Here is a 9898-nt window from a genome sequence, read left to right on the forward strand (position 1 = left end):
TACTGAGACCAAGAAGGGTCTCCAGGAGGATTCCACAGCACTTCTCTAATCTGGCACTGCGGCTCTCTACCGGACGGGGCTGCACAATGATCTTCTCTAGAGAATACTTCCTGACAGCCCCTGGGGTGACATCACTCGCTTCTCTCCTGCACGGTGACGTCACTCGCTTCTCTCCTGCACGGTGACCTCACTCGCTTCTCTCCTGCACGGTGACGTCACTCGCTTCTCTCCTGCACGGTGACGTCACTCGCTTCTCTCCTGCACGGTGACCTCACTCGTTTCTCTCCTGCACGGTGACCTCACTCGCTTCTCTCCTGCATGGTGACCTCACTCGCTTCTCTCCTGCACGGTGACGTCACTCGCTTCTCTCCTGCACGGTGACGTCACTCGCTTCTCTCCTGCACGGTGACCTCACTCGCTTCTCTCCTGCACGGTGACCTCACTCGCTTCTCTCCTGCACGGTGACCTCACTCGCTTCTCTCCTGCACGGTGACATCATTCGCTTCTCTCCTGCACGGTGACATCACTCGCTTCTCTCCTGCACGGTGACGTCACTCGCTTCTCTCCTGCACGGTGACATCATTCACTTCTCTCCTGCACGGTGACATCAATCGCTTCTCTCCTGCACGGACACCCTGCTGAGCTGACAAGGCCCGATATGAGAGTACTGCCTGTACCTCCCTGTGGGGGGGTTCAGGCAATAGTGTGCTTCCATAGTGTGCCATTCATGTCATGCTTCTCCAGGCACCCTGGAATGAGGACACCCTTCTGGACAAGCTCTGCCCGTTGTGTCACATGATTACACTAGAATGCATTATCGGGGGCAGCGTGCCGTCTGTTTCATGTTCACAGCTACATTTTAGCAACAAATATCAATAGAAGAAAAATAAGTAAAAAACATATCAAAATGGTAATTCTTGGTGCAGCACCTTCCCACTTGGCTGCCCAAGGCACTGCTATTATAGAACACTCAGCCCTGCACGTCTGTAGCTGCGGATGGAGGTCAAGAAAATGACAGCGATTGATCATTTTAAAACATTGGTGGCAGGGCTGTCCCTATAATGAGGCAGCCTGAGGGGGTTGCCTCAGGCTGCATCTCATTGGTGGGCAGCAGTTATGTGAACCATTAAGAATTTATATGCCAAAAATTATTGGTTAAACCCAGAATTGTTTCATTTCACCATTACTATTCCTTTATATTGACTTTTCAAAATAGCAAATAAGAGATAATATAAACATTTTAGTGCAGAGACTTCTGAGTAAATAGAACGTTTTCATGAATATCTGTACATCAGATCAAAAAGAGGGACAACTGAGGTGGAAAGAGGGATATTTGGGGAGGTATGCCACCCTGAGAAATCCCATGCAGTCATCACTGGAGTGCATATAGACACAAAGAGGCTGCAGGTTATCAGTGGCAACGAAATGTAACAAAGGATAAAAAGAAGGTAAAAGCAAGTTATTAAAGGGTATTTACACCCTTGCAGATTTTTGCATATACACTATATTGCCAAAAGTATTGGGACACCCCTCCAAATCATTGGATTCAGGTGTTCCGTGTCATTTCCTTGCTACTGAATATTCCACGGTCACCTGTTAGTGATATTATAACAAAGTGGAAGCAACTGGGAACAACAGCAACTCTGCCACGCCAGGTGGTAGGCCACGTAACATGACAGAGCGGGGTCAGAGCATGCTGAAGCACACAGTGCACAGAAGTCGCCGACTAACAGTTTGGGGACGGCTTTGCGTGCAGTGTGTCACGGGCTTTAGAGCAGGGACTGCGAGCCCGGCCGTCTCGTCCAACATCAGTACCTGACCTCACAAATGTCCAACGTTCCCATAGACACACTCCTAAACCTTGTGGACGCCTTCCCGGAAGAGTGGAAGCTGTTATAGCGGCAAAGGGCGGCCAACTCAATATTGAACCCTACGGACTAAGACTGGGATGCCATTAAAGTTCATGTGCGTGTAAAGGCGTCCCAATATTTTTGGCAGAATCTGAAGATTCTCGGGAGGCCGCAAAGGATCGTAGGGCAGGTGCAAGCGCAGTACAGATCTTTGGCTGGGAGAAGAGCAGAGACGCACTGTAAGTCGATGCACGCAGACCCTGTGGGACACAGAAGACACAGCAGTCAGCGCTGGATCGGAGACCAGCACCAGCGCTGGATGGACTCCTGAAAAGTACTGGAAGGAAGAAGATGATGGAATCAAGAGGCATCATTTATGGTAAGTCCTTACAGCAGCATTGGGGGGGATTTTGACTTTAATGTCACTTTAAGTAAAACAAAACATGGCAATTGGTTATGATACAGAGTGTTCTAGTGATCTCAATGTCATTCAGGAAGGAATACATCGCTTGTAAACAGTGGCGTCACAAGGGGGGTGCGGCCCGCACCCGGGTGACACCATTGGAGGGGTATTGTAGAAATGTCACCAGCACACCAGTCCTTTTAGGATAGCAAAAGCTTCATTTATTGAAGTTCTTTTGTCATATTAACAAGCGCTTTGAGGACCACACAGGCTCCCTTCATCAGGCTTTAGCATGCGCGATGACGTCACGGCGGGGTGTCACCCAGTCTCGGCTCCAGGTGACGCCCGGCCTCGGGACGCCCCTGATTGTAAACCAACTGAACTGAGAAATAATTTCATGACTTTTGAAGGAATATATAAATGAACTCAATGCGGTTTATTTTGTATATTTGCCTTGGCTTCTTGAATGTGTTGCAGGCCTTCTTTATACAGGAACCCCGGAGACATATCTTCTGAATCTTTCCTTGCTCAGTGCATCTGGGTGTGTATCTAAATTCAGCCATCGTGTGATACTTTGCATCTAAGAGATGCCAGTCCAGCTGCTTCAATGTCGGAGAGTATTGTTGTCTCGGCCCCGTCCGTGTGAAATGTTGCCAGCCATTTTCTGCTAATATTAAATAAACAACAGCTTGCAAAGTTCTACCAGCAAAAGGGTTTTTTTTTTTAACATATAAGGGTGAGGGGGAGTTGGTGCGGAGGTCCCCGGGGTACGGTAAAGAACAAATGAGCATTTGGGGCTGTTTAAAGCAAGGGGGGGCCGTGGTGCCAGAGCGTGCTGGATCCAGTCCAGGAATCCTTCAGACTTCTGTCACCTCATTAACTCCGAGGTTGCAAATCAATTCTTAATTATAAAAGTAAAAATGAGAGGCAAGCGGGAGAGGTTTGCTAAGTGTGGTGAGGGGGACAAGTGTGCCCGTCTGAACAGGCGACTCCCCAAAGGCTCCGTACGGAGGCAGTTTTATTTTTACAGCTTCTCTGTATGGATGGCACCATCACGCTGAATTATGTTATCATATAAATCTGGGGAAACATTAGTGGGATCTTAAAGTCAACCGGCAGAATCCTCAAACTGGTCATGCTAGCAGCCAGGTGCCCAAAAAGCCATGCTTATTGGGTACTTATGCCCAGGAAGGCCGCCAAACCTGAGCACAAATGTCCTAAGATTCCTGACTTTGCTATGACTTGGAGATGTGGTCTGCCTACCAAAATCCCAGACAGCAATGTAGGTGCTTTGGCAGCCATTAGAAAGGTTCTAACTTTGCATTGTGGGATGTCAGAGTTGTGGGCCCCAAAGGAACGTCAAGAATTTGAAGTGTTTCTGGCCATTCCTCCTATTCGGCACATCATAGCTGTTAAAGAGGACCTGAATTGTGGAAGCTGTGCCCAAAAAAGGGCAAGCAGAGGGGCAAAGGACTAATTACCAATATTGCCTGTGAGCTTCCTGACGGCGATCTTTTCCCATCTTTCTCTATGCCTTGTTCCACCCTGTGACTGTGTGGAGGCAGCCATTTTGTTAGAGGCAGGGCTTTTCTTCCTTATGTCAGAGCTGATAACCAGTAATCTGATCACCAATGGAGGAATAAGAAGCAGCAGGACAATTGTAAGAAGCAAAGATCCACAGAATGAATGAAGCATAAGCAGGGATATTCTTGCTTTGCTGGTCATCATGTACAGCTTTCTCTCCAGGAAGGAGAACAGCGAACACCACAGTAGTGACATCACCAAATCTCACTCCAACTCTGGTGAGATGGGCAGTCAGAGGCAGCAGTGCCTTATATGTTCTCTTACTGCAGAAATACAGCTACATAGCTCAATGCATAGGAGTGCCTAGGCACAGGAAGTGTACTGCCAAGACGGAAGTTACAATTTATTCAGATTAAAAGGCATGTAAAGTCTTTTCATTTACTTTATAATATATGTGTAATAGAGATCAGCTTGATGTAAATTATGTTATTACAGATTAAATCTGTTAAATCTTTGAATTACTTGATTTCTATGTATAGGTTACAATTCGTTACATACTTAGAATCTGCTCTGCATTGCTATTGTGCATAACAGTTGTTTACTGCACCTCCCTACAATGTGAGCCTATGAGCCGGACAACTTGTAGAAAATATTGTCCCCTACAAAGAGAATGTATAGTCTTTTTAACGAGTCCCTCAGGTTTTTAGAGAAATTAAAAAGGCAGGAAGGTCACTGGGAAAAAAAAAAGATCATATTTGGATAGCCCATGTATCTTACCTCTCCATTCCAACACTGCAGCCTCAGTCAGACTCCAGCATCCAACACTTCCAGGAAGGGAAGGATGCCTATGTCCCCCTGCCACTTGCTATGGTTCCATCCCACAATTCAAGTCTATGTGCCGATCAACTCATTGAAATCAATGCACTCCTCGTGTAGCTGATATATCCCAACAGCTGCTAAGCAAGGAGGTTGAATGAGGCTGAGCCAAATACAGAGCGCCCTCTAGTGGCTGATCTCCATATCTCTCTATGGAGATACAAATCTCCATATCTAAAAAAAAACCACAAATGTAACGTATATGTTCTCATTGCTGAACACACTATAATGTTTATTGTGGAATAGCGGGAACACAAGTGATCCGTAAGCAGTATTTACTGTTAATCCGATTCCAGCATGGCAGTGAAAGGGTGCATCTCTGGGCCACATGAGGAGATGTTCCCACACACCCGTAACCTCTCTGTAATCTTTCACTTTCCTGGGTCTGGCTGCTGCCTACACCTCCCCATCTGCTTGGATAATGCGCTATAACCCTCTCCCACCTGTGTTGCAGCATCTGGAGCAGAAGTCCCCAGTGGGTGCGAAGGAAGACCCAGTGACCCGCTCTACTGCCCTAAACGTCCCTTCAGCCCACTACTTCTCCCCACGAGTACACGTTGTGAGGTACTTCCAGCTTGAACTCATCGCTCACTCTTCCAGTACTCCTTACCCAAAGCGTATGAGTCACATGGAAAGAGTTAAAGCTAAAATGAATTCGTCAGAACAGTTTTCGTAACTTATAAATAGATTAAATGTGTTCTCGGCACCTGCAAACAGCAAGGCGGCCATTTGTAAGGATGCAGCTTGTCGGTTCTCTACTGATTGTAAAGGTGATTTATCCATTCACCAAAGACCAGTATTTAAGAAGATGCAGGATATGTATTCTTTACTGAGTGATGACCCACGGTGACTCGCTGACCGCAGCGCGATCCTTGTTTGGTGAAAGAGGAATAGGAATAGAGTTTACTAGTTGACTCGCTGACCACAGCGCGATCCTTGTTTGGTGAAAGAGGAATAGGGAGAGAGTTTACTAGGTGACTCGCTGACCGCAGCGCGATCCTTGTTTGGTGAAGGAGGAATAGAGAGAGTTTACTAGGTGACTCGCTGACCACAGCGCGATCCTTGTTTGGTGAAGGAGGAATAGAGAGAGTTTACTAGGTGACTCGCTGACCACAGCGCGATCCTTGTTTGGTGAAGGAGGAATAGAGAGAGTTTACTAGGTAAGACTGTAAAACAGTTATCACAGTCTGCAATAGCGTCCACCCCTGGTCGCCACTGCAGGGGTGGACACACACAGGCAGTTGCACATCTTGCATACAATCTGGTACACTGTAATGGTTGGGAAGCAGCTAGGTATCTACCACATGATTCTGAGATTCCCCAAGCTATCCTGTGAGCTGGAATCCTGGCACACTTTCACCTGTTCCACACCCATCAGACACAGGATTTAGGCTAATGTGCCACCACCTGCACTTTGTCAGTTGACTGGTCTGTTAGGCAACCATACACACATGCACAGATCCCTGTCTGGCAGATACCATGGTTTCCACACACTGACACCAATCTGCATGCAATCAGCAGCCACAAAATGTGCAATTTCATACAGATTAACAGGGAACTTGCAACCAAGCATTCTGGTTGTATAACACACTGGTAATATAACACATCAATCTCTGCGGAAACCAGGACATACAGCTTCACGTCCACACAAGGCTCCTCACGTGTGCTAACAGAAGGGATCATTTTCATTTCCCTGTCATTAATATTTTGGATTCTATTAGAGATTAATTTATTTTCTTTGATCTAAAGAAAAATGAGTGGTGGTTCCCGGGCTGCGTGGAGCCTTGCAGTCGCTCAGTCTGAAGGATTCTTTTGATGGGTTGCGATGTGGCAGCTGTCCACCCTTATCGGGAAACACAAGACTACAGGACCTGTCAGAGGTTCATTAGCAGTAGCTAGGTGTTAATTCCTTCCATCTCCAGGCCCAAAGAGTTCAGGTGTTTCCAGGAAAGGTACTGATAATAATACAGGAAACATAGACATTATGGCTGCACCGATACCAATACTAGTATCAGTGTCGGTGCCGATGTTGAGTATTTGGGCGAGTACTCGTACTCGCCCAAATGCTCCTGATACTTATCCCGATACCGGAACTTCCTGATTGGCCGGGAAGCAGGCTCCATGCTCCCTCGTCATCATTGAGCATGGAGCTGGCTTCCTGGCCAGTCAGGCTCTAATGACTCAGGAAGCTGGCAAATCAGGAAGCTGGGCGCCATGTCTTTACACGATCCCCGGCTTCCTAATTGGCCAGAAAGTCAGCTCCATGCTTCCTCGTCACCTGTCATGTAGTGACCTATCCTCTGGCTTCCTGATTGGCCAGAAAGCCGGCTTCATGCTTCCTGGTCACCTGATGACGAGGGAGCATGGAGACAGCTTCCAGGCTAATCAGGAAGCCAGGCGGTAAGTCATTACACGCCGCCCAGCTCCCCAGATAATTGGGAGGCTTCCTTAATGGGACTTTGGTATCGATATTCAGTATCAGAGAGTTAAAAAAAAAAAAAATCGGTACTCATACCTCGATACAAAAAAATAAATAAAATGGTATTGGCGCATCCCTAATAGACATTTTAGACAACAGTGTTCTTTCAATCTGGTGGCAACCATGTGGTGAAAGGCCCTTTGCTGTTCCCGTACAACTGTGCCCCTGTGTATAAATCCAGCTCCATAAAGACATGATTTGATGAGTTTGGTGTTGATAAACCAGAGTGACCTGAACAGAGCCCTGACCTCAACCTGACTGAACACCTTTGGGATGAATTAGAATGCTGATTGCGAGCCAGGTCTTGGCCTATAATAGTACCTGACCTCACAAATGTTCTTTAAGCTGAATAAGCCAAAATTCCCACATACACACTCGAAACTCTTGTGGAAAGCCACCCCAGAAGAGCGGAGACTATCATAGCTACAAACAGGGAGGGGGGCAGTTCCATATTAATGCCCATTGGTTTGGAATGGGATGTCCAACAAGCTGATAACGATTTTATGGTCAGGCGTCCTCAAACCTTTAGCCAAATAGTGTAGATTCCAGTCAGGTTCTTTCCCTGTACTACTATCCAGTTTTCCAGAGGCCTGGGCTGGAAGAACAGGAGGGCAATTTCACCCATGGCCCAGTACTTAAAAAATATGTTGGGCTGGTGTCCCTGTGGAGATACTAAACCATTTAGACATCACTTGGTGCCAAAATCAGCGGGACACATGCTGGGAATTATATTGATACCTGCTTCTTCTTTAGACCTGGGATCACAGCATCTGGCAGAGGGAAGCCCCTACAATGAAAGGGCTATTTGGTTGTAGCTGCTCCCCAGGCCAGAGGTTCCCAGTTCCCCCCTGTGGTATACCACATCTACTTATAATCTGCATTATTAAAAAAAAAGAAAATGATAGCGACTGTCACTTCCGACCTCCACCTGAAATGCACATTTCCTGGTTGGTATACTGACCCTCTGGCTTCAATACATTTTGATTGACTAAGAACAGATATACAGATCAGCAAAGTCAGTGGAAGGTCAGAAGTCCTCATCTGCATGCTAGAGGAAAAACAGCCAGCATCTTTAGAATAAGTGGTCAGCAATAGTAGTCTTCATGTGTCCCTCATGTCAGGTTTCCTAAAATTAAAGGGAAATAAGACTGAAATAACTTAAAGTCATATTAAACTATCAAACTTTTTAAAATAATGATTTCAGATCAAAACAAATATACATTGCCCAGCAAAGCTTTGCTATACATTTTTACCCAAACACTTACAATCATCATGATTCAGATGATGATTGTAAGTGTTCATCATCTAAACACTGAGGGCCTGCTGCCGAGTCTCTCAGCTCCGCTTCCCTAAACTTCTTGTCCAATGCAAAATCACAAAGGAAAGAGCAGAGTCCAGCAGCTGTTCATTTAGTAGCTTGGAGAAGGGTGGAGGTAGGAGATGGGGCCAGGGAGCAGGGAAGTAGATTGATTTGCTGTGTCTGTGTGTTTGTGGAGACACACACAGCTTACTAAGCACTCACAAGGGTGACTGCATAGCACTCGGCTTGAAAAAGGAGTCACCCTAAAACAGGAAGTCAGGGCCAATGTTCAGGGGACCAGCTGATTCTGCAGGAAATGTTTAAACAACAAGAAGCAGCATCCAGTGTAAGTGATTTCATCAGCATTTCAACTGGCTTAAAAGCTATTTGAAATGCTTTTATATCACGTTAACGGCAGTCTCAGGCCCCGTTCACACCAGGGCGGGTGCGGATAAGCGCGGTTTCCACGCGAATTTTAAAAGGGCAGTTTGGGGCGTTTTTCATTGTGTTTCAGCACTGAAACGCAATAAAAAATGCCCAAAACCGCTGATCAGCGTTATTCCATTGAAATCTATATAGAAACCGCGCTGTTCAGCGTGGAAAAAAAGGGTCAGGGAGCATTTCCGGCGGCAGGCAGTTCGGATCACACGAAGCCGCATGAATGGTCCCCATGGCAATGCATGGGATCATTCATGTCAGTGGTTCAGCGCAGCCAAATCTGAGTGGCCGACCCGCCCTGATGTGAATGGGGCCCAACTGAGCAGAAGAATGTCAACTACATCATGCTGCTGTGTATCAGCTCCTGCAATCGGTTTGAAAGCCATAAGGAAGACAAAGGGTTAAACCATGCAAGTCCACACCTGCAGCTGATGAAGCGCAAAGTGCATTGCCTCTCCACTGCTGCTTGAGCCTGGCACCGCCAGCTCGGGCTTTGGCCCGCTAGAGGTTACAGCCAGATGTCAGAGAAGAAGACATTTTGCCATTGGGAAATAATGGACCTTTGTTCCCATACTACAATTCTAGCCTGCTCCATCAGGACTTTAACTGGCCTTTCTAGAGAGTTCATCCTACACCCCCTCTTATCAGAGCCAGCGAAGGCTTGGGGAGATACAACCTCAACTTTAACATTCAGAATTCTGGGACAGAAATCCAGAATTTAAATGTAAAAACTCCATCCCACCCAGTAGGAAGTCTTCCAGGACATTAACCATATTAGATATTAAAAAACCCTAAATGCTGAACATAACTATGAGCCCCAGATGTAATATGTGCTTCACAAAACCAAACATTTCCCCAAAATTAACCCTTTCTATTAAGTTGGGGCGAAGGGGGGCACTAACTTGTAGAGTTTTATTGCGAACTGGAGTTCAGTTTTAAAGTTCATCTCTGGACTAAGTGGGATCTCATCCCTCCCTTCCCGTTGACCAGCTTTTGTGTTTTGTTGAAGTACCTTTTGCATCTTTTAA

This window comes from Nanorana parkeri, unplaced genomic scaffold, assembly GCF_000935625.1.
Source record: "Nanorana parkeri isolate BGI_ZX_2015 unplaced genomic scaffold, ASM93562v1 scaffold1075, whole genome shotgun sequence".
NCBI classification, from domain to species: domain Eukaryota; kingdom Metazoa; phylum Chordata; class Amphibia; order Anura; family Dicroglossidae; genus Nanorana; species Nanorana parkeri.